We start from the raw sequence: 24,759 nt of genomic DNA, 5'->3' as shown, positions 1-24,759 counted from the left end.
GTACCTCATAACCCAATCAGTAAGCAGTACAACAACTTGGCATTCCAGAGCACTTTGCTGAGAAGGTATAATTGATATATGAAGAACCAAGGAGTTATATTCAAGCTGCCGCAGGAGCGTCTACTGAATTCCACATAACTGTAGGAGTCCACTCTATTACATCAGATCTGCACAGTACAGTACCATGGATACTTCTCTTGCAAATGATGCCATTCTGGCTGAAAAAATAAGCTTGATCTGCAGCATCAAACAGAAGACTGGAACAATCGACTAGTGCAATATATACTGCGGCTCAACAAAAAGAAGAGAGAATACATGACACTACATTGTCGACAAGTTGGAACCATGCATGTTGACGGTGAAGATATAGCACAAGCAGAGAAATTTAAGTACCTTGGCTCCACAATCCCTAATGATGGCTGACTTACTGATGAAGTCAACTTAAACATATATAAAGCCTGACTGAAGTGGAGAATAACACTGGTTTGGGTATGTGTTGCATGCAGAGGATGATATATTGGGAAAGTTAGCGTATACAAAGAAAGTAGGTGAAAAGAGGTGCAAGCGATGAAGAAGACAGCATAGGACAGATAAAGTGTACAATGACCTGAAGGCTGTGAGGCTACATACAGACATGGCCCAAGACCCAACTAACTGGAGACAATGAATCACAACACCTGACTCTACAACAAGGCAGGACTAACACTAAAGAAGCAGAATTACAAGAAGCAGATTGATGAATAACCTCTTATAAAAATGGGATACAATTGATATTTTACACATCCTATAATTCAGCTCTGTATGTTCAAATTCTCTCCCCTCCAATATCTAAAAAGACCTATTTTCACAAAATACAGTAGTGTTTTTCATGTTTAAGTGACTTGTATAAATGCATAATAAACAAAAATATATAACTCAACAAAATAAATATTTCAGGATTATCTGTGTTAATGGGGACTGAGGGTTTGAATATTGGTGAATTTCTATGAATACCAACAAGAGGGTAGTCAGTCAGTGTTTTCTAGCCTGAATGGAATTTTGCAGTTCATATTCCTGCTTACATCCATCACAGATAGCAGATAATCAGAATAATCAATTTGTTATTTTCATCACAATCAACTCCATAAGTATGAAGACCATGGAGGACCAGTACCAAGTGGTCAGCTCAGGGCAATGAGACATTCGACACTCTTCAAGTGCAAGGAAACTGCATCACTAAGTGGTTAGTTCAGATGAATCTCATCACTAATTGGTAAGCTCAGAAATATGTGTCTTTCGACTGCCAGCAATTACGAAATTTTATGAAACTTAAAACCTGTTCTTATATAATTCAGTACCAAATTGACATGGCAAATCTTTTGGACATTTTAAAAGAAGTCATTTAAGTTGCTGAATGATATTTGTAGACTGCTGAAATGAGAGTCAGGATAACAGCGGCTGAGGTGTGATCTAAAACAAAGTGGGAAGCAGCAGATAAGATCCGGTTGACTGAATCCTTCAGAAGCATCTAAAATGTAGGATATAAAATGGACTAAGCTACATAGACAATGGTCTGTCATTTGCCTTATATACCAAGGAAAAAGAAAACACACAAAAGGCTTGTTGCTTTGCTGGTTCAGGTGTGCCTCTGCACGAGATATGTTTAGGAAGAAGAAAGCTAATATAAACTCCATCCAAAAATAGAAATATGTATTTGTGTGTGAAAAGTATTCATGAACAACATAACATATAACATAGCCTATGTGTCCTGTTACACAAGAATTACAAACAGGCAGCAGAATTTGAACCTCAAAGAATTGATGCATTTGGGCGATCTTCAGTTGTTTGCATATTTCTACTCTCACTAATGAGAGAGTGTAAGCTGGTACTGGGCAGTTCAGAGGACTGAAATGAGTATTTATTGCCAGTAGTTGTACATTCAAGTACCAACAATGGTGTCAGAGCAAATAATGAATTAGTGAGTATTCCAATGGCACATCTAGAGTTCAAAAATCACTACTGCATTAAATGTTTGAAAACAGCATATACACTTGTGCTACATTGTAACATCAGTGACAAAAATTACAACTTTGAAATAATATTATATCATTACATTATTATTTACCTACTTTTATGAGATAATAAATTTACTTCCTTGAAGAATTCTGAACTTCGTTCGTTAACCTGCACAAATTTAAAGCCTCAGCTGTAGGTGTCCATTTTATTAGTTCATACTAATTGTGTAAATGTGTTTGCAATCAACAGACCACAAGCACGTGACTGTCAATGAGCACTAAAATGAATAGTAAGAATTGGCAACAATCATCAAGTGTGACCAAAACACTGGAACAAATATAAATGCAATACCACGATATATTTTGTACACTTACAACAATGTGGAAGTTTTATTTGATAACTATGATATCTAAGATGTAGCACTACTGATCTGAACGTTTCATTTCTACAACACATTATTTGCTTTGGTGTTCACAAATGGAGGAATCTGACTTAACACACAAGAGAGCAGAAAAATCGTAAATATAAAGAATCTAACCAAATAAATAACTTGAAAATAATTTTTGAGTTACTGAACTATCAAACTCAGCCATCATTATCTTGTTAATGAACCTAATTATGTTTGTTTGAAATATTACATTGTTTGTAATGTACATAAAACATAACAATTTTGAATATGTAGATTTAGTTTATAATCTACAAACATGAATTTTTCTGCGTTTCAATGTTGGTACGAACGTATAAAATTACTGAGAATATCTGGAGGTAATAACTGTAAATGACATTTCAGATGATAAGAATGTGATGGACAAATGATACAGTGACAGTGAAAGAACGAACAGATTTTTCATGGTTGCTTAAAGGTATTGTAAAAAAATACACATCAAAAATATCTAGCTTTACCAGAGATTCAATAAAACTACATGATGGAACATAAATATGATCTTAGATTTGCTGAAAATTGTAGATAATTTCAACCAATAGAAATTTTAGATATTAGTGTTTAAATGTAACCTTGTAAAGAAAGGATTAAAACGATGAAAATGGCCAATTTTGGAGATAAGCCAACTACTACTGAACACAACCGTGAATATGTACAACCTATCACGTACTGTATAGGATTTGTAGTGTACGTACTTTGTTTCTTCCTTGATGTATGGCAACAGCTGATCATCAGCATGTTCTTCTATGAAAATTTCCTCCTTAATACCTTCGGACAGCTATAAGTAAAACGGAACAAAAGTAGAATAAAGAAGTAAGGGAATATGCCGAAACAAGGAACAGCTGAGGAAATAAATTTCATAGCGGCACAAGAAGAGTACAAATTATTTATCTCCCATTTAAAAATATAAGAATGGAAAGGAACAATCAAATTAAAATCATCTTAAATACAAAAGAGCTGCCTACCTTGGTGGAAAATGGTACACAAAATACATTATTACCAAGTGCCAAATCTTAAATGAACAGAGAAGAAGACAGTTTCCCAAAACACAGTATTATACAATTCACACTAATTTTCTTCTACAAAACACACAGCTCATCCTTAAAAGAATTACATTATTTACAAAATTCTGCTCATAGTATCTTCTGTGTTTGCAAACATAATCAAATCATATACATGTGGAATACATTCAAATAATACTATAAAACTACTATTAGATAAAAATTTACATTTCATTTATTTATTGTATTTGTTTACCCTTTTTGGAACCTAACTTACATAATGACCTGTTAAATTCAACCTGAGACCCTTCTGCCTCTGCTTTTCAGAAAATTGATAAGGAAGGTAAGAACATGGAAAGGAACACACTGTAGGATAGCAGTAGACAATGTAACAATAGAAAAGGAGGAAAGTTTGTAAATATGAAAATTTAAAATTGCCTACATATTTATGAATATTCAACAGAGTATATGTACATATTGGGGCACTTCCGTAATTGTATACATGTACGATTTAAGGAAAATAAATAATGATAATCATAATAAATACTCCAAATCATTACCCAATACCATTCCTTCCTTCTCTTTCTCTTTCTGTTGATCCCTATTTCCACAATGACTAGCTATTTCCCTTATCCTCTTATATTCATATTTCCCTGTTCCCAACTTTCTATACATGACTTGACTTGTCACCTCTTTCCTCATTTCCATGTTCCAATATACTTTCTCTCCGAAAACACTTCACTGTAATATCAAATAATCCCACATTATTCCTACCACTTCCGCAACAAGTAGACAATGCTTAAATCATAACCATAGAAACATCCATCAGCCCTTTCTGTACATCACATTAAGATAAAAATCAATCAATCAATCAATCAATCAATCAATCAATCAATCAATCAATCAATCAACTGCATTTAAGGCTGTCCGTTGTTTAGGTAGAAAAATATTGTGGACATGTATGAAACAACTCCCTTGGTAAATTATGTCAATCACTAAATCATCATCCTGTAAATAAACTTTTGCCAAATTTTTCCCTTTGAATTCCAACTTATCTTCATGATGTGACCTTTCCCACATTTAAAGAACATGACTGAAATTTATTCATCAACTAATGTCATTCCAAGCCATCTTTCCAATGACATCTCAGAATATACTGCTTAATAAAACAGCTTGTCTCTTTTATCCAAGTCTTCCCAGCCAAAACTTTGCAAAATCTCTATAACATAACTCTTTTGCTAGAAATTATCCACAAGAATCGGAGGTGTTTCTGTACATTATTTCATATTCTCTAATCAAGTAATACTGGTGATGATCTCATTCTCTCATTGTGGCCCTGCTGGAGATTTATATGCCCTCCCTTTTACAACCTCTAAATAACTCTAAATATCTGTAACTCTAAATATCTGTAAATTTTATTTTCAATCCTCGTTATGTCATTACCACAATGGATATCTATCCTTATTCTGAATACCTAGGTACTTACATACATCCCCATGAGGAACTTTCACCCCATCAACACAATAATTAAGCCAGAGAGGACTCCTTCTATTTTTGAAACACACAACCTGGCTTTTCACCACGTTTACCATCATAACATTGTCCGATGTCCATCTTACAATATTGTCAAGGTCTTTTTGCAGTCACTCACAATCCTGAAACTTATTTACTACAAAGAGCCTGATTAAAGTTCATTATTCATATTGTTTATATATATCAGGAAATATCAGGAAATAAAGTTCTCATAATACTGTGTTGTCGGACCCAATCCCATAACTGTTACAGGATCAAATAAATCTTTACCTACTCTAAAGCTCTAAGTTCTACTTTCTAGAAATACACCTGATGTAGCCTAATTATTTAGGTAAAAGATATATTTCTACATTTCTGTAAATTATCAACCTTTACAGGCTAATCCTTGACATTTTTGGTGGTAAAGTTACCCCTTGGGATATCCCTGTCCTCAATAATGTATTTTTAATATAGTTGGTACAGTGAGAATCACAATGTAATTTCATTATTCAGATAGTTCTGTGTCATTTTGTTAGTGCACATGTTCTGTTGGTTATCGTCTATATCTGCATATTGTTGCTGTATGGAAGTAAATAACATGACCTATTGTTAATACCGTGCATTCTGTAAGATACGTGCATTATTGATACTATTCACGAGCTGAGTTGATATTTTTTTAAGAGTGGTTCTAGAAAACTGTCAAATATTGAGATTATTGGGAGACAAAAGGACCTATCGCCAAGAAAGATAGGAAATGTCAGTTAGCTACTTTTTGAGAAATATTATTCATAGCAAGAGATAGCTTTTAGATATCACAGCAATCTGTTAGTAGAATTTTAAAAATGTGAAGACAAGAGGAAGACAAAATATCAACAATGTGTTGGAAACTGTGGGCAAAAGAAGAAACTAACCCAAGGAGTAAGTGAAAACTGATTAATTCATCAGTAAACAATTGCAAGGCTACTGGTTAGAGTATTAGAAGAGTATGGGTCATTTGTATCAGCCAGGACTGTGAGATGAGAGCTGTTTAATGCTGGAGTGAAAGCAAGAAGACCTTGAAGAAGAGCAAAGATTACCCCTGCTATGACTCCAAAAAGGTTCCAGTGGGGCAAGAATATCCAGAATTGGTCAGCTGGTGACTGGAAAAGGCAAGTCCATGACAATAACTGTAATTCCTAAATAATCATTCATTATTCCATTTTAACCCGATCTAACTGATGTAACCATACAGTACATTAAATGTATGAAATTTCTCTTTGGAACTGTGTAGATTACTGCATTTAATGCTAGGCTTATTTGCTTTTATTTATTTCAGGTTTACTTTAGTGACAAATCAATATTTACTGTCAAGGAAAAGGCAAGTCAATATATCAGAAGAAATGTCAGTATGTCAGATTGTGTGAAGCGGAGAGTGAAGCATCCACCTTCAGTTATAGTCTGGAGTGTGTTTTCATGGTATCGCTGTGGACGATTATATATTGTGAAAGGAATTATGAGATGTGAACAGTATAGTATTAAGAACCCGTCTGCTACCTCAGGTGCAAGAGTGGTTTGGCCAAAGTGAATTTCTTTTTGTGCAAGATGGGGCCCCTTGCCACAAAGTGAAAGAAAAGTAATGGAATTTGTAAAGGAAAACAATGTAAAGGTGCTAGATTGGCCCAGAAACAGTTCAGATACGAACGCCATAGAAAATCTTAGGGCAACAGCAATGAAAAATAAATATAACAACAAAAATCGTCTTCAAGATCTGGTTTCATGATGACGATTTCAAGTGTCAGTGTAAGATACCGATTCAGGGTATCCCCTGTCATATCAAGTGACACATTAAAGCTAAGAGGATGCATAACAAGTACTAAAGTCATAAACTTAAATATTGGTAACATCTTATGTGTTCAATTCTCGATTTCTTAATGTTTACTTTAATAATTTAGCCACGTCCTTATAGCCACCCATTTAGTCACTATTTTATCTAGCACGACTGCATTAATTTTTGTCAATAGTCTTCCAAGGTCTATCCTATCGAAAGCCTTAGATATGTCAATCGTGATACATTTGACCTCCTGAACCTAATATATCTTGCTGGAATATACAGGGTGAGCTTCAGTGGAATAATATTTCCTAAACCTGAACTACTTTCTATTGAACCAGTTATTAATTTCGTAAATGTGTATAATCAGACAGAATGCATTCCAAGAGCTTGCATGCAACACCAGTCAAGATGACTAGTGTGTAATTACTGGCTTATAAGTTTATCACATTTTCTTTATACACAGGATGCAACCATACTAATTCTTCATTCATCCAGTATAGCTGCTTCATACACACACAAATCAATTAAGCACTACAGATTTGGTTCTATATCAAAACGAACTGACTTTCGTATACACCCAGAAATTTTACCAATCCAAGCAGAATTTCTAGATTTAAATTTTTGTATCTTATTTTCAATGTTTGTTTTATATTGTAAATCCATGTGGACATTGCAAAGTCATTCCAAACGATTGGGGCAAATGTGACAGCCACTGAAAAAGGACTTAACAATACCATTGATGACATAATCTATGCCTCACGAGTGACGGGTGCGATGCCCACTTGCTGGTGAACGGTGTTTTTTTCACGTGATGCAGGACTGCAATTCCCACAGACTAACGGAGTATACATATTCCCATGTTGTATAATTGCTACTCGATACCCTTCTCAGTCAATATTCAACACCGTACACAGAAACAAGATGTAGTACCATGCAGTACATTCTGGACTTCAGATTTCGTGACATCATTCAGTCACAGAGTGTGACTTCCCTTCATCTTATCCATGCTGACTTTACCATAATTCGCGCTTCAACAACTACCACAATATCAGTCTGTAGGTAAGAACCTGAATCAACTTGGATGGAGCCATTAGATGGTTCGGATGACTCCAGGTATTCACTCTTCTTTTTGTTCATTCAGAAGTTGTATTGTATGAAACAGGTATACCGATCTTCACCTTGATGCTGCAGTCCCATTCTGGGTCTATCAACAAGTGCGACATCACCTTCATATAAGGGAGTCTTAGAAACACTCCTTTGCAGGTCCCATGTGGTGGTTACCATGCTGAGGACAATGGGCAATGGGGACAGAGTGGTACATTGGTGTGCACACCAACTTTCACTGAGAAGCTCTCCGAGACGTTGACAGCGCAACAAACACAACCTCTGGTGTTCGTGTATAGCATTTTGATCCAAATTATACGCATTTCTGGTACACCATGGTCACGACTGCAGACCAGATCACATGGTTTGGAACACGGTCAAAAGTCATTCCGAGATCAAGGAAGGCAATGTACACTGACTGATGATACTTTCAGTGCTTTTCAATTGGCATTCTGGCAGTGAAATTTGGATAAATTATTCCAGCACCCTTAATGAAGATGCACTCTTTAGCTATAATGCCGACGATTTCAACCAGTCAATAATGAAGGATATTCCCAAAGATCTCCTCAGGTACAATTGGGGGCCAATTTGACGGTAATTTGCACATCAGCTGGATTGTCATTTTGCCTAAAATAGGCACAAGGATGTTTGTAGCCCAATGACTGGGAACAGAGCCAGAGTCAACTCTGGCACTGAACAGGCTTGTCAGCCAGTTGATAATGTGTTTTTTAAATTGCTACAACTTCCAGAAGTTTGCTGGAAGGTCATTTGGTCCTGGCACTTTTTGGTTCTTTATACTCCTAATGGCACTGTCGACTTCCTTTGATGGGATGCATAAGATGGGACTCACCATCTGGAATAGGGTGATGGAATTTTTTTGCTAGTGGTTTACGTCGCACCGATACAGATCGGTCGTATGGCGACGATGGGATAGGAATGACCTAGGATCTGGAAGGAAGTGGCCATGGCCTTATTTAAGGTACAGCCCCAGCATTTACCTGGTATCAAAATGGGAAAACACGGAAAACCATCTGCAGGGCTGCCGACAGTGGGATTCGAACCCACTATCTTCCGGATGCGAGCTCACAGCCGCGCGCTCCAAACCACATGGCCAACTCGCCCGGTATGATAGAATTCAATGCAGGAAATCTCTACAAATATTGTAGCCAATGTTTGAGGATTTCTTGTCTGTCCTGTAATCCCTGGTCATCTTTGCCTCTAATGCACACAGAGTGCTCAATACTTGTGTCAATTTTGGTCAGCTGGAAAACAGTTCTTTTTTGTTCCTTTGAGTTCAGTAGTGTGCAGTGTTTATCGGAACTATACCGACAAAAACTCAAGGATGCTCTTTGTGTATGTTAAGAACAATGGTTCAATCAGACTGGCAGGGAAAATTATTCTTTTTGAGAAAATTGGGTTAAATTGTTCCTTCCGGGTGCGCAGTTCAAACTGAAGAGCTGCTGCCGTGTTTCAGGGAAGATAAGGGTAGACAGTTGTTGTGGAGTGTATGATGCAGACAGACATAATGCTTCGCACGTATGAGAAACTTCCCAAGTAACCCCAGAAAAGAACCCTACTCAGAAAAACTGCCTAAGACATGATTCTTCAATTAGAGTAAAACGCTCGAAAACAATTCATTTCAAGTGACAATTGTTGACAATGTGAACATTCAGTACCACACGATACAACAAACCAATTCTCAAACTGAGGGACAGAGGAAAAAGAGACAACAATCAAGAAATAGGTTTATCACAATAGTTCTATGAACTTAGACTAACCTACATCAACACAGATCTATCCATATTAAGAAACAAAGTATACACTTGCTTGAAGATAAACTGATGCCAGAATTATCCCATGGAATATTTGGAAGCTAATACTAAGAGAAGTGTAAGAAAAAACTAGTAAACTAGTAAACAGGAATCACGGATAAAAGGTATCTGGGCAGAGAGAAACGCCCATGTCTCAATTTACCTCCAAAGGGAAAACATTGGGTTGGATCGAACACATTTCAATGCAACTTTGCTGAATTATTAATTAACAAATAGTAAATTTAATTATTATCATTATTTTACCGTAAAACAAATTATAGTATTAAAATTTACAGCTGAAAGATAGCTGGGCATCTCAGAAAAGTTAACTGTTAATAATGTAGGATGACACTGCATAAGCACTGTACAAATCTACAGATAGTTTCAATTTGAAGTTCTACACAACAATTTATACTGAAAATGAGACTTTCACACCATACATAGGATTTCTACACACTAACTTTACTAATTCAACAGAAAATGGAAAATGCTGTGGCCACTGCATTCACTTTCACTCAAGACGTTTATAAAGTCGCCAACGTTCTTAAAACAATCAACATGAAAATATCTTTTAGAACCAATAGAAGAAATCGTGATATATTACACAACTGTAACTCATTACATAAATCTGATGCTTTTTCTAAATCTGGAGTATACAGATTCTAATGTAACAACTGTAGCTCATCGTACAATGATCAGACAGGACGAAACTTTACTATCAGATACTCCGAACATGACAACACCATAAAATATAACAGATTCTCTGCAATAGGACAACACATGCAAGACTCTAAACATAATTTCATCAAAATTGAACGGGACAAGGAAATACTTAAAATTATTAACAAAGGCCCCCTTCTAAACACAACTGAAAATTGTTTCATTCACATTGACCAATACTTCAACACGAATTTCAATTTAAACACATTTCTGAATAACACAATATTCTATTAGACTTCATCTTTCTCATTTTCAAAAATGCTAAATTTCTAAACGCGATTTCGATTTTCGATGGATTACACATTTCCTAGCCACGTTTTCTACCTCCAATAACCTATCCACGTGACCAACCTTAAACTACTACTCCTCCCTTACTTTTCTATCACATCCTGTCCTTTCTTCTTTCTTCATTCCACTTCCCGCTCTATTAATCCTCTCCTATCAAAAGCAACCTCTCTCTATATATACTTTTACCTCATTTAGTCATTATTTATATTCTGATCCACACCTATTTATCTTCTATTAACATCTTTGATTTCCTCTCTTTCCCTTTTCCGCATTGAACTGCGTATTATAATATCACTTACGATTCAGATCATTACAACATTTAAATTTAAACCTTAAGCCACCTCAAGAACTACCTGAGCCCTTATCTTCAAATAAATCAAACGCTGTGTAAATGTGTTTCTCAACTGTTCTAATATTGCGCTTTTTAACTTTCTTCTTTTGACAATTGTTTCTTATATCAACTGTTCTGCATCTCCAAACTTCAAGAATCTGACATACGAGATTCTATTAACATTAATATATATTTCTATCGTCAAGTACAATGACTTAGCAAATGCCACGGGATAGTCACCTAATAGCATGCGGGGCCTCCTCTGGCCCTGCGAACTGCAGTGAGAAGCCGTGGAAGTGAGTCGACAAGTCCCTGGTAGTCCTCTGAACGCAGCTGACACCAAATCGTTTGCAGAGCTGGCGCCAATGCTGGTCTGTTCGTGGGTGCAGGATCCATGACACGGAGCCTGCGTTCCAGGACATCCCAGATATGCTCGACAGGGTTCATATCGGGGCTCCTGGGTGGCCATGGCAGTCGTTGAACCTACGCTGCATGTTCCTGGAACTATTCCCGCGCGACGTGGGAGCGATGTGGCGGCGCGTTATCATCTCGAAACACCGCAGAACCGTCTGGGCACTGGAAGGCCAAAAATGGGTGGAGATTGTCTCCGAGCAGCTCAACATACCGCGTACCATGCGAAGTCCCTTCCAGAACAACTAGGGGGCCCATTCCATACCAGGAAAATGCATCCCAGACCATAACAGAGACACCAGCGCCATGGACAACACCTTCGAGGCAGGCGGGATCCATCGCTTCACGTGGCCCATCAGCATGGTGCAGTTGAAATCGTGATTCGTCTGTCCATATCACGTTACGCCATTATTCCAGTGTCCATCCCTGGTGACAATCGACAAATGCGCGTCGTTCTGCCCGATGACATTGGGTTAACAGTGGCACCCGTGTGCGGCGCCGGCTCCCATACCACATAGGACCCATGCTCCTACGGATTGTCCACTGGGAGACGTGTATAGCACGGCCTGTGTTGAATTGAGCTGTGATTTGTTGCACGGTTGCCAGTCTGTCACTATTGACAATCCGTCTCAGATGTCGCCGGTCACGGTCATCGAGGGTGGCTGGACGGCCGGTCATTCGTGTGTAGTGGACGGTGACATCCGCATTCAACCATTCACGATACACCCTGGACTTGGTTGATCGTGTGAAGCCGAATTCCCGCACCACTTCCGAAATCGCACTTTCCATCCGTCGGGCACCGACCACCATACCCCGTTCGAACGGTGTCAGCTCACGACGACGTTCCACGTTACATATTTCACATGCACAGCCGCTGCTCACAAGGTCTCCTATACAACTGCCGCTGGCACTGGGGGCGTGTGGTGCGCAGACAACACACCTTCGCATCAGTGCTCCGCTATCCCATGACATTTGCTCAGTCAGAGTATATCAAACAGTATTGTACGAGTTCACGTCTAGCAGCGTTTGCAGGCTTGCTCCTTGAACCATTCATATTGTCATCGAATTTCACAATCATCCAGAAGCACAGTGCCGGTTAACACATATGTTTTGCGGCTTTCCAAGAACTTGCGTCTGGCTTCATTTGTGTGATTGATCCTCGAATTCTTCAGGTTTTTGGGAACTTTCAACACATAGTGGTAATTCCTAAAGTGTTATAGTGTTTTATGATCCACAACCGGTGAAAGATTTATACATCAAGTATTGTTTTCCTGTGCACTGCTTTTCATATTTTAAGTGATCGACTGATGATGACCCGGAACAATGGTAGAAACCGGTACCGCTTGTAATCAAATAGGATTTTAATATTACATTTCTAATTCAACTTGTATTTAAATGGTTGAACCGCTATATCTCTCATTTCAATGTGTGTTCCCACTACAATTCTATAAGATATCCTAGCCGTGACGTCTTACAAAGGAAACACTATTTCGCCTTCTGCAAGACATAACCACTATAACATTAATTCCAGAACACGTATGGTATGCATAAATCATCTGAACCAGCAAGTTGAGTGTCGACTGACATTTAAATAGGCATGGTTGGAGCACATATTAATGTGCCGTTTTAGTTTCGGTGTGTGTGAGACGTGTGTGTATGTGTATGTATGTGAGGAAGCCTACTGTTACAAGAAGACTGCAAGACAAGGAACAAGGGGAATCAACATGCTGCTTGCAAGAGAAATCTCTACTTTCATCATGGTTTACCTTGCAGCGGATATTCCTTCCGGAATGTGCTACTAAAATGGGAGATCCCAACACACGCTAAAGGGTGCTAAAGGGACCAATAGTGAGACACAGCCAGCCAGGACTGAATCAAATTCCATCATAAAAATGTAAGTGCCCTTTTAATATATTAATTTCCCTTCAGGAGGACTTCCTTCTTGATACAATATTTTCTATTACTTTGTGTTCCTACAGAGCCTTATCGCTTCTGATCTAGGGCCGATGACCTTAGATGTTAGGCCCCTGAAAAAAACAAGCAAGCAGCTTCCGATCTATTTATTGGTGTTGGTAAATTTTGTGAACACCTTGAAAGACTAGAGATAGGAAGTTCACATTCACAGGAAATGTGCATTAGTATCTCCTGAAGAAATGGTTAGCATTTGAACCATGTGGACCCTCGGGTTGAAAGTCCACATCGGTTTCTCTGCGCACCACCACCGACAGTTATTTTGTTCCTGCGGCTATTGTATTGCTATAGATCGAAGGTAATGGATCAGTGTGACTTGAGAAGACGTGTAGGATGCCTCGCAGACGAATGCAAGAAAAGTACTGTCAAATGAGTGAGTTTCAAAGAGGGCGCATTATTGGCATGAATGTGATGGATCTATCCGAGAAATTGCTGATTGTGTGCGAAGAAATGTGCCGGCTGTGCAACGGGTGAGTAAACATTCAAAGAAGGCTGTAGAACACGACGAGATGGGTCTGGTCACACCACCCAGACCACCCCACGCCGCCACCACACCCCGAGAAGATCGTCACCTCATTGGAATGGCATTGCAGCATATTTCTACGTCCTCCTCGGCTCTGGCGCAACAGTGGAACAGTGCAACATATCGCAAATTATCAGGAGTGACAGTGCATCACTGTTTATTACGATCTGGTTGTCGCCGCGTTGTCCACTTCTCTGCCTACCTTAGACTAATGTGCGTGAACATGCTGGACTTTTCTTTTGCTACTGGCTTTACGTCGCACCGACACAGATATGTCTTATGGCGACGATGGGACAGGAAAGGGCTAGGAGTGGGAAGGAAGTGGCCGTGGTCTTAATTAAGGTACAGCCAGCCCCATCATTTGCCTGGTATGAAAATGGGAAACCACAGAAAACCATCTTCAGGGCTGCCGACGGTGGGGTTCGAACATACTATCTCCCGAATACTGGATACCGGCCGCACTTAAACGACTGCAGCTATCGAGCTCGGTAACATGCTGGACTGCAATGGTGTGAGGAACGACGTCACCGGGGACAGGAATGGCAGCAGATAGTGTTTTCGGACGAATCCAGGTTGTTTGTTTGAAAATGATGGCCGCATTTTAGTTCGCTGCAAACAGGAGGGCGGCATCACACTGACTACATTCGCACAAGACATACAGCGCCCATTCAAGGCCTTATGGTGTGGGGTGTTATTGGGTACAACAACAAATCACAGTTGGAGCGTGTCCAGGTAACTGTTACCAGTTACGTGAATGACATCCTGCGAACCGTAGCCATACCCCTTCTACACGACACCGCAGACGCCATATTTCAACATGACAATGCGCGTGGGTGTGTTTTTTTTGTGTAATTTTGGTAAGGATATGGCCATGGAGATAATAGGGTTCATGTGAATTAGTCTTTGCTGCTCTTGTTCATTGAATAAGAAAACTGAATTTTTATTAGTGTTTTTAAATTTCGTTAAATTCTGGTTGTAGGTTCCTTGTTTACTATTGAAAATGTCGCACCCGCAAGAAATTTTTCAGTTTTTGTAATATATTCGTTCCTGTTTAATAAAATTGTGGTCCCTCCTTTGTCCACTTAACTTACTATGATGTTATTTTAATTAGTTTTGGTTTTTAATCCTTGAATTAGATTTGTGTGGTTGGAATCAGAAGTTTTATTTAACACCTTAGTCACTGCCTGTAATTTTGTTTTTATTTTTAACTTGGTATCGTTCTGTAAATCTAAGGGGAGTTTCAATTTATTCGACTCAACCTCCACTATAGTAGTGTTGATAACGTCCCTTTCTTTTCGTGTGCTGGGCCAATAATGCTGTATTCCTTTATTAATGGGTAAATTTCTTGTTCTGAGAAGTTTGTGTTTCTCATATTATGACTATGGCTGGTGAGTTGGTAAAAGGTGGAATGCTTTTTATTTTTTCTACGTTCTTTTTGAGTAAATGCAGCTGAGTTTCCTTGAAGTACCATAAGCAAGTTTATTATCTAAAGTCGTTTGTTTCCTGCTTAAGGTGTCATTTAACTTGTAATCTACACGTAGCTGAAAGGAACTCCATTCTACTGGGGATATGAGTTGAGATACTGCTAAGTATATCTTGTTTAACTGTAAACTTAATTGTGACTTCCTTTGAAAGAATGTTTTGATTTCGTCCTTAAGCCAGATTTCATTGGTTCTATTTTGGGTTTTACTTAAATTGGGAGCAGGTAAGCCTTTCCTCTGAACATGTCTCAAAATCTAGGGACCAACTTTAGTCGTAGACATTCTTTAAAATAAGCTGTGTATTGACTTATTTTACAGACCTCTACCTTTAGGTTGAGGTATTTGTTTAACTTATAGGGAACCTGGTTGGCTATGACATTACATGTTGCATTTCTCATGACTGGTCCGTGTTAAAATTTCATTAATTCAACAATGTTACAAATGTTTATTGAGATCCACACATTCAATACAAGTAGGGTTCTTAAAATTAAGATTTATATCTTGTCATACTAATTTAATGGGACATGTTTCGCCCATTGCATGGGCATCATCAGCCGTTATCTCATGCCTAAAGAATAAAAATCAGGATCCTGATTACTCTAGTCAAAGTGTTACATACAGAAACATGTGTGTTATAAAAATGAGGAAACTTGAAGAAAGTTCACAAACCACAATTTACACAATAAAACAATTACGTTCTTTTTTAGTAACTGCAGCTGAGTTTCCTTTAAGTACCATAAGTAAGTTTATTATCTAAAGTCGTTTGTTTCCTGCTTAAGGTGGTATTTAACTTGTAATCTACACGTAGCCGAAAGGATCTCCATTCTACTGGGGATATGGGTTCAGATACTGCTAAGTATATCTTGTTTAACTGTAACTTAATTGTCATGTGACAAGCCTTTCCTGCAAACAACCCTCAGAAAACCAACTCTTCACACAACTGCAGGCATGGGACTAGGGTTACCAACTGAAAATTTCCAAATGTAGGATATTGCATAGCAAAAAGCAGGACATTTAAGAAAAATGCCTGACAATTTCGATCAATAATGTGACGATCACTCACCTATTTTCGGCTACCGTCATCTGGAACTCCACTTATCTTCATATACTCGCCGCTACTTTACTCATCTAACCGGCCTTGGACCTTCACTGCCGCCTTGCCGTGCATCCGTCCTGCTGAATTGCTCACTACACACTGAGTCTCCACTGGATTACGTCACCCGTTCGTCACTCTCCGATGTTTCTCGATGTTTTGTGTACTTCTTTCCTGAACTTTCGCCAGTGGTATAAAGGCTTCCCCCACGTACTCGGTCGTCAGCCAAACGAACAGGTCGACGAATTATTGGACATAGCCCTACTGCGAAATATTCCTCAAAAACACACCAAAAACCATGACCTAGGGTCGAGGCATCAACCAGTAATATTTACACTGGAAACGAACCCGGAGGAATATGAGAATAACCCCAAGTGCCGACTCAACTATAAAGCAGCCAAATGGGGTAAATTTGAAAGAAAACTCGATTCACTCCTACAGAGGACTGAGGACATACAAACAGTAAACCCAGCCCAAACGGATGAATCCCTAAAACACTCATAAATGCGATCCAGGCAGCCACAACTGCGAGCATTACAGTGCACAAACCTAGGAAAAACACTAACATTGAATTACCGGCCAACATTAAAGATCTAATACGCCAGCGCAACAGACACAAGCGCAACTGGGCCCGATACCACCGCGATGAAGACCGGATACGTAAAAATGAACTCAGGGTCGAAATCGAAACCGGAATAATGGAGTATAGGTCTCAGATCTGGAATAACAAACTGAGTACGTTTGACGCTAATACCAGACCGGTTTGGAACTTAGCGAGATATTTCACGCGAGAACCACACGTGATCCCAACAATTAAGGGACCTAACGGACCAGTATACGAAAACCAAGATAAAGCCGAGGTGATAGCCGACTCACTGGAAGAGGCCTTTACGCCCAATGACGAACCGTCAGACCCCGCCTTCATTAGGCAAACAGAGGCCAAGGTAGCGGAATTCCTAGCAAACGCACCTAAGCCCGAGGTTAAGAAGACTAATATCCACGAAATTAAGTGGATAATAGGTCACCTTAACCCGAAGAAGGCACCCGGCCCAGACGAGATACAGAACATAATATTACAAAAGCTAACTCCAAAAGCCCCCGCACTACTCACTAAAATATACAACGCAATGTTTCAATTGCAGTATTATCCGGAACAGTGGAAAAAGGCGAGAATCCTTGTATTCGGCAAACCAGTCAAGGACAAATCTAATCCTAATAACTACAGGCCTATCAGTCTCCTAGACGCCCTCAGCAAAGTTTTCGAGAAAATATTGCTGAAAAGGCTAATAGCACATATCAAGGAAAGAGGAATCATTCGAAGTGAACAATTCGGTTTCAGGAACGGCCACTCCGCCCCGCAACTGCTTACCCGGGTCCTAGAACAAGCGACCATCGGACTAAACAAGCGGAGGGACACAGGCACGGTATTCCTTGATATCCAGGAGGCATTCGATAAAGTCTGGCACGAAGGCCTATTAGCGAAAATAATAGACCTTGAATTCCACCCAGGGTACATAAGATTAATTAAATCATACCTGGAAGACCGAGAGTTCCAAGTAGACGTTCATAACACACTGTCAAGCACGCGACCGATCAGGGCGGGCGTAGCCCAAGGTTCACTAATGGGGCCAATCCTGTTCATTCTATTTACGAATGACATGCCGACAGCGGAACTCACTACCACGCACCTCTACGCGGATGACACTGCTATCACAGTACAACACTTTCAGCTAGCATGCACCCGAAAGAGACTACAAGTAGCACTGCGAACCCTCGAGCCCTGGCTAACCAAATGGTGTATCAAGGTCAATGTAGATAAATGCCAAGCTGCAATGTTCACTAGGAAGAACATACGCACACACAGGCCAGCCAATATAAAACCGCTCAAACTATTTAATCGAGATATAGCATGGCACGACAAGGTCAAATATCTAGGGGTAGTCCTAGATAGAAAACTAACCATGCTATATCACATTAAAGAGATCCAGCGGAAAACACACGCACGACTGGCACAGCTCTATCCCATACTGAACAAAAGATCCAGTATTAACAAGAGAGTAGCAATCAACATGTACAAGGCCCTAATTAGGCCAATAATAACGTACGCAGCCCCGCCTGGGGCTACACTGCTATGACAAATCTGGATAAGCTGGAGCTAATACAAAACAAATGCATTTGAGCAGCGGCTAGACTCCCGTACGACACGCCAATACGCCAACTACGCTCTATTGCGAAAGTCAGCTCGATAAGGCAACACACTCCGAATGTACAAGAAGTCATGGGGTAGTAAGGTCAACCCACTTGTCAGTGGAATCGGACGCTATGACGTCGACCTATACACAAAATACCCCGAAACACATTCTGTTCAGCCACAGGGTTAGGAGACCGGGGTGCCAAAACCGCCCTCGCTCTTAAGCTGACACCAACCCATTACACCGCTCCACTTAACATTACGCCCACACACCACACTGCAGCACCTGTATATATGTACATACCTGATCACCTATATCCTAGATTCAGCTATACTACTATTATTATGCTATGCTATGTTTTTGTAATGTTACAGACCTAGCCACCACCGGTAATCAAGCGAGGGAGGATTGAGATAAGAAATGCATCAAGACGAAGGCAACTCAGCCTTAATAAGGGACGACCCAATCCAACCCCGCCCCGTGCCACCGACAAGGGATTGTACAGATAACCCACCCCTGATAATATCATTTAATTATACGATGTACTTGTTTTACAGGGCACGAGAGCGGAAGAGAGCGGCCCGCACTCTAACGTTTTAAATGTATATATGAACAAATTGTTGCAGAGACAAGTGTGTTCCAATAACACCGCATAGAGGGACATCGACAGGCGGAAGAAGATAGCCCCTTACTTGGCACCAGGGACTGCTGGCTGCTGGGCAATGGAACAAACCTGTGGCCCAGAGCCCAGACGCTACCAGACCCGACCCGCACCAGGCAGTGACAAGAAGGACTGATCCCCACAATAACAGAAAATGGCAAGGAAATTGTTATGTTTGCATGACACATAATCCTAACTAACACAACCTCTGGTCTATCTCCAGCCCACATCCTTGCATGTGCTATCAAAAGAAGTCAGGTTTTACATGTAGGCTCTTTCTTCTTTCTGCCCATGTGGTTTTCCCTGACTCTTCAATACCACACTTCAACACCATATACCTAACACAATCTCGCCTGGTAACGTGTCTGACATGGAAACAGGCAGATACTCCTTGTATCAATTCCCACTCTACCCAGCTATCTCTTTTCTACTTAGAAACTAATAGCATGTCGGAGGCCATGTAGATTGAGTCGATGGTCACGGCGGGGGAGCGGGCTACGGGGGCCCCCCGTAAAAAAAATCGGTCGTCAGTCCAGCGCTGACTCCGAGTGTGGTTAGAGGGTAGTCTGAGGACTTTCGAGTATTTGCTGGGAAGCTCCACTTCTTATATTTTGCTGTATTGGGCAAGCAACAGAGTATTTATTCTTCTCCTATGGTTTTTGGAGTTATCTTCATTGCTATGGCCGGTTTTCTTTTACGCTTTATATGAGTGATATTTTTCCTCAACATATGAACATCAAGTAATATGCAACCTCAAGAGTTAGTGAGTGATTGAACTTGTGTCCTGGACGGTACAACTTATCACATAAACTGTTCCTGCACTTGGCAACTTTTTATACTCAGGCGACTCCCACTATTGTGATTCCAGTCTTTGGCCCTTCCGTGCCTTTCTTCTCCCTTTGTTCACCTTTTTTGGAAATTTGTGTCAATATTCTCCGAGGCTTATAGGTTATCATGTTCATTTGATTAGTTACACATTATAATTTTTAAATGGTCTAGGGATTCTATACTGATGTACGTCATTCACGATGAACGTTTTCTTTTATGTGCCAGGTTACAAAAATTTGAGTTGTAATTTGAGATTGATTTCCTTGTACAAATAATACACTGTTTTGATTAACTTTTATCATTCTTCTTCTTATTACGTCCACCGACCTCAAATTGGTCCCAGCCCTTTTCTCCTTGAACGTCTTGTCAAAGAAGCTTAATCAACTATTACGTCGTTGCTTTGTTCTCAACGAATTAATAAGTTTGTATCTTTTTACATACCCAATACGTAATAACATGGTAGCAGAGTAACTCATCCGATTTATTGTTATCTTCTTTCTATTGTTTTTTACTCTTTGTTACGTACTTTCTTTCTCAACATGGCAACTTTTTCCGATAATTTTCCATTAAATTCTTCTAATGACTATTCATTTTACCCCGGTTTTCCGGTCTCTACCTAATTCACCTTGTGCGGATTTAATTTTTTTTATGAGACTACGCCCTCAGAACCGTCATCCACTATTTGTTCATCTTCGCATTCTAACACTTCAGATTTATTTAATCAAGATTTAAAACCAAAACTTCCAATTACCACTCATCATTTACAGCCAGAATCTTCTAGGCCATTCACCTCATCGCCTATTTCCTCAAATCCACTCATGCCCTCATTAAATTTGGAGATTATTAAGCAGTCATTAACACAAGTGCCTCCTTTAACAGATACAAATCCTCGAAATTCAACTATATGGTTATTTTTTTCGTAAATTTCTTAAAATTAACCTTGCCCCATTTTCTCAACTCGTTAGTTTATTAACGTCTAAAACTACTGGACATTTAACGAATTTTTGGCTTGAAAATATGGCACATTTTCAGGACTGGGCTCAATTTCGCACATGTCTTCATAATTACATTCTACCTTATGAGGTACGTCATACATTGAGTTTGGAATTTGTCCGCAGTCATCAACGTACTGACGAACCTGTACACGATTATTTAGACTCACTTCTTACTTTTAGTGATGTTCTTAATATCGCTAATAATCCATCGGACTTAATCTCAATTGTTACATTTTATGCTGTGCCTTCTTTCCGACAACTTCTTCATGTACATTCTCCTCCTACCTCTTTGCTACAATTGTATACAGCAGCACAAGCCCATACGACTTACTCGTATGCAGATATTTACTACTATGCTCATGTACCACCACCAGGCTTACCTTCTGCTATTACCTCTCCCCGCCGTCATTATCATTACCAATATCTCGTTCTGCTACAGTCAGTAAAACCTATTATATGTTATCGTTGTAAAGGAACAGGACATATAGCTAAATATTGTGCCTCCCCCCATTTCGGAAAACGCACCCAACCCCCGTCCGTAGGCAGTGGACGAGTTCAAGGGGCAAATCTGCCTACTCAAATACATTCTTTGCATCACGCCACCTCTATTACTCGGCAACCTCTTCGATATTCCACTATTTCTTACACTAAACCGAGCTTAAAATATGATTCTCATATTTTTGCTCATTACCCAGGACCTCCCATATTATAGTCTTGCTCCACAATATTCCTACTATTGCACTTTTAGATTCTGGTCCAACCACTTCTTTAATTAGTCTAGAATTTTTCCAATCTTTTCAGACTATTTTTTCTCATCTCCAAATTTCTCAGTCTTCTCTTCGTTGTACTTCTGCATCAAACAATCTACTTCAGACCTTTGGCCAAGTCAGGTTCAACTTAAAAATTCAACATTTTTCCTGGCCTTATTCTTTTAATGTTGTAGAAAATTTATCATATCCATTAATTCTAGGATATGTTTTTTTCGTCATACTGGTTTGGTACTTGATTCCTTTTCTTCCTCTACTCGTTTCACCCTTTCGGATATTAGGATTCCATTAGTGAATTTTTCTGATTTTCCTCTTTCACATCTTCCTTCTGTTTGTAAGGACTATGTGTATTGTAACCGTTCTCAGTCTGGCCAACTTGATAATTTGTTAGTTGAGTTTGCTGATGTTGTAACCTCTAAACTTGGAACTGTTTTGAATTTTCACGCTCATATTGATCTCACTGATACAACTCCTGTTTGATCTCCCCCGTATCATTTAAGTCCGCCCAGAATGAAAATTCTTAATCAACATGTAGATGAAATGCTGGTCGATAATACCATCGTACCTTCCACTTCTGACTATGCCTCTCCCGCGTTCATTGTTGATAAATCTGACGGGTCCTTTCGTTTTGTGATTGATTATCGTAAAATGAATTCTAAGATCCTCTACGATGCTTACCCCATGCCTAAAGTTCAAACTGCGTTTCAGTATTTTTCCAATGCACAGTATTTCTCCCTCTTAGATTTCAATTCTGCCTATAATCAGATACCCTTAGATGATAGTAGCTCTAAGTATACTGCTTTTATTACACCTAAGGGGCTGTATCAATTCACTAAAGTACCTTTCGGATTAAACCTTGGTTCACAAATCATGCAAAGATTTGTCGGCAACCTTTTTTCAGACATAAAATATCAGTATCTATTTCCGTATGTGGATGACCTTTTAATTTATAGTCCTGATTTTGACACTCATATTAAACATCTTCGTGAAGTACTCTCTCATTTACGTTCTGTTAATCTTACCGTCAATCCTTCTAAAATTATTTTAGCTCGAAATTCCATTAAATTTTTGGGGCATACTCTGTCGAATAACGGCACATCTGCTGACCCGGATCGTGTTTCTGCTGTTGATCGTATTCCTCCACCTAAAAATTTGAAGCACTTGCGAACATTCTTAGGTATGGTTGGTTTTTATATTAAATTTATCCCTCACTATTCTCACATATCTGAGCCACTTAACTTACTTAAACGGAAAGGCATGAAATTTCACTGGGGACAACAGCAGCAAACTGCATTTCTTTCTCTCAAATCTGCCTTAACCAAAGCCCCTGTTCTTCAAATACCTGACTTTGATTTACCTTTTGAAGTTTTTACGGACGCCTCTGACGTTGCTGTTGGAGGACTCATAAATCAAAACCGAGACGGTAAACTTCTTGCTATTACTTATTTTAGTCGCTTGCTTTCACTTACTGAACGTAGGTATTCTGTTTATGAAAGGGAAGCATTAGCGTTCATCCTCACTATTGAGCATTTTTCTGAATACCTTGACCATCGACAATTTCTTGTTCAAACCGATAATCAGGCCTTATCCTGGCTATTGAACAATGCCCCTAAAAATAGGCAAGACCGGTCGATGGCTGCTCCGCTTTTCTCGTTTTAAGTTTTCTGTGAAATTTGTTTCTGGTTATCAAAATTGCTGATGCTCTTTCTCGCCTTTTTGACCAATCATCCTCTTCAACCTTAGATCAACTTCCTACTTATGAAATCAACGCTATTTCTTCTCTTATTGACTTTCCATTATCTTTTGACTCCTGTCATCAGCATCAATCTATTGATTCTTATTGTAAAGACATTAAGATTTCTCTTTCTGCTGCTAATTATGATGGACCTTTTCGGATCCATAATGATTTGCTGGTTTTTAAACCAACTCCTAAATCGATCCCTAGAGTTCCAATTCCTTCCTCTTTACGTTCGATGCTGTTCCAGTATTATCATGGGTCTCCTACAGGGGGACACTTTGGGCGCACTAAAACTTATTCTCGGTTGGCATCTCAATTCTTTTGGCCCAATATGTGTAAGGATGTCTTCAATTGGGTCAAATCTTGCACTTCATGCCAAAAACACAAACCCCAGAACACACTGTCCTTTGGTTCTCATTCCGCCACACCTTCTACTTACCCTGCTGAGAGGTATTATATTGATGTTGTTGGACCTATCACTAAATCCTCCCAAGACAATGCGTATATCGTTACTCTTCCTGATGGTTTCTCTAAATTTTTAATTTTGCGCCTGTTGCGTACACTTTCTGCTCAAACTATTATTCGGCTTTTGAATGACCAAATATTCCCTATTATTGGTCTACCGAAGTACCTAGTTTCTGATAACGCTACCGTTTCTACATCACAATCCTTTTATAACTTTTGCTTTGCCAATGGTATTAAAAAGGTCTTTACCTATCCCTTCCCACCCTCAAGCCAATCTTGTCGAACGATATCATAGAAATTTGAAAGTTCTATTGTCCATCTTTCATTCTGAAGATCAACGCCATTGGGATTTTGAGTTACCTGCCTTTGCGTTAGCACTTAAATCTGCCATAAATGACTCCACCTCTTTTCTCCAGGGCTAAATTGTTTTTGGGTAGAGATTTGCAACCTCCTTTAGATTTAACTTGGGATCTACCTTCTTTGCAATCCCCCCCCCCAAGTCAAGTCACTCATGTGGAGTGGAAAAGGGCATTAACTAAATTACACCAGGCACGGGAGATCCATCGACGGGTTCACGAACGTGGGCACCGTCCCTGAAAATTTAAACTTTTAGATAAAGT

The sequence above is a fragment of the Anabrus simplex genome, chromosome X (genome assembly GCF_040414725.1).
Source record: "Anabrus simplex isolate iqAnaSimp1 chromosome X, ASM4041472v1, whole genome shotgun sequence".
NCBI classification, from domain to species: domain Eukaryota; kingdom Metazoa; phylum Arthropoda; class Insecta; order Orthoptera; family Tettigoniidae; genus Anabrus; species Anabrus simplex.
Note: the sequence above shows the minus strand (reverse complement) of the source record.